The sequence below is a fragment of the Myotis davidii genome, unplaced genomic scaffold (genome assembly GCF_000327345.1).
Source record: "Myotis davidii unplaced genomic scaffold, ASM32734v1 scaffold168, whole genome shotgun sequence".
Classification (NCBI taxonomy): domain Eukaryota; kingdom Metazoa; phylum Chordata; class Mammalia; order Chiroptera; family Vespertilionidae; genus Myotis; species Myotis davidii.
In genome coordinates this window covers 6,542,425-6,544,972 of record NW_006383016.1, presented here as the reverse complement: position 1 = coordinate 6,544,972, position 2,548 = coordinate 6,542,425, and the positions used below count along the sequence as shown (strand labels likewise).

General features: G+C 33.7%; 1 protein-coding gene across 1 annotated transcript in view; it reads left to right on the top strand.

Moving 5' to 3' along the window:
* The window catches only part of ABCB5 (ATP binding cassette subfamily B member 5), a 97,097-nt gene that overhangs the window by 22,948 nt on the left and 71,601 nt on the right, over positions 1-2,548 (top strand). The window lies entirely within an intron of this gene.

The following is a 2,548-nucleotide window of genomic DNA, read 5'->3' as shown; positions in this document are numbered from 1 at the left end:
GGGGGCCAGAAGGAGAAGAGAGAGAGAGCAAGATATTGAAAACCTATTTGAAGAAATAATGGTAGAAACTTCCCCTACCTGGTGAAAGAAATAGACTTACAAGTCCAGGAAGTGCAGAGAGCCCCAAACAACTGAAGAACCCAAAGAGGCCCACTCCAAGATGCATCATAATTAAAATGCCAAGGGTTTAAGACAAAGAGAGAATCTTAAAAGCAGCAAGAGAAAAACAGTTAGTTACCTACAATGGAGTATCCACATGACTGTCAGCTGATTTCTTAACAGGAATCTATGCAGGCCAGAAGGGAGTGGCAAGAAATATTCAAAGTGATGAGTAGCAAGAACCTACAATCAAGATTACTCTACTCAGCAAAGCAATCAATTAGAATTGAAGGTCAGATAAAGAGCTTCACAGATAAGAAAAAGCAAAAGGAGTTCATCACCACCAAACCAGTATTATATGAAATGCTGAAGGGTATTCTTTAAGAAGAGGAAGAAGAAGAAAATGGTAAAGATAAAAATTATGAACAACAAAGTGACAACAAATACATATCTATCAACAAGTGAATCTAAAAATCAAGTGAATAAAAAGTCTGTCAAAAAGAATAAACTGGTGAAAAGAATAGAATTGGGCATAGAAAGGGAGTGGACTGACAATTCTCAGTGGGAAGGGGGTCTGGGGGTGCAGGAAGAGACTGGACAAAATTCGTACACCTATGGACAAGGACAGTGGGGGTGGATAAGGACGGGGGGGATAAGGTCTACACAGTTAGTAATTTTTTGATATTTTAATGGGAACTGGGTGGAGGGGAGCTATGGGTGGAAAAAGAGGAACAACTGTAATAATCTGAATAATAAATATTTATTAAAAAAATAAAAGGAAAAAAACAGTGTTGATTATGTCAGGATTTAATCAAAGGCTTGGGCCATTCCAGGCTATTTATCTGTAATTCAACCTTAAAAAAGAAAAAAAAATCAAGAATGGCTAAATCTTTTAGACGTCTATTTAGAGTTTCATTAATAGTATATAGACATACATGGCACTATAGAAATACTATAGCACAGAAGCCGAAAAGAACATGCAGAAAAATTATAGTACTCGAAACAAAAAGCCTGAATAAAGATAGGAGGGAAATCTAGCAACCAGGTGTAGAAAAAGTGTTTTTGTGCTTCCTACAATTATAAATATCCTTCATGTATTGTTACCTTTGTAGCATCCTATTTTAGGGTCGTGTCCTTCAAGGTGACATTCTTTAGATGTAATTTCTATCAATTCTCCTATGCACCAATATAGTGAATATCCACTTTTTTTAATCTGGTGGATATTATAAACATTAATAATTCCCTGATATGTTTTCCCCAAATTATACAGTAGGTAGTATCCTAATAGCTATTTATTATAACTAGGATAAATGTCTCATTAAAACCTGTCTTTTAGACATAAGCCTAGTTTTATACAGTGTACTTCCCTCTGTGCCCTATTTGACTTTAAATACTAATTATAGCCTCCTGTTTTCCACCTGAAGGCTAATCTTTCTCGTGTCCCAATCTTGTTTGAATGGAGTAAAGCCATTGCTTCTACCTCTGTCTTTGCATGTGATGATCTCCTGTCTACACAGTTAATAATTTTTTGATATTTTAATGATAGAAGCTAAATTAAGGATGTCATTCTGTTTGTTAAACAAAAGAAACAGCCAATTCACTGAGCAAATATTTATTGACTGCCAACTATGTCTCTCTCTCTCTCAAAATGAGTAAATGAAGGAGGAAAGGAAGGAAAAACCACGCAACCTAAGGCAGTATCCTTGAGAGTATTTCTTCTGTTAGAGCGACTCGATAATTGATCACCTTACCAACTTTAGATAGGTTAGGCTAGGCCAAACATAACTGATTGATATTGCTTGAATTTCAATTTTTGTTTTTGTTTAAGGTTTCTCCAGTTTTTCTGAGTTTCATTGTGGAATATACAGTAAACCTAATATTGATTTTCTCGGGGATAATAGAGGAGGATTATTTGCTCCTACAAATGAAAATATAAATGTAGCTATAATTGACCAGGGACCCATTTCTGTGCCAACACTGAGCTTTTGTACATGCTACCTCTATTAATATAATCTCCAAAATGAGATGATGCCATTTTTATGTGATTTTGGATACCACTTCTAGAAATGTTTATTATTTTTATTAACTCTTAATCTCATTAAAACTTTATCCTAGGTTTTGATACTTCTGTGTCAATTCTGAAATTTGGAATAGCTGCTTTAAAATTGTTCCCTGCCATAACTTTATAAATAGAATGAGAGGAAAATAATTGTTTGCATGTAAATAATGATCATAGACAAGCATTATTATATGTGAGATATTTTGGTTATGTAAGTGATGAAGAGTCATGATGTTTGTAATTCACTTTAAATTTTTATTATAGAGGTTTAAGAAAGAATATAATAATAGTAAATATTGACCACTGTTTTGTGCTGTTGGTGAAATCATGATCTTGGTATATTAATTAATGTTTGATATCTTTTTTACCAAATGATAAAAATAAAAGTTT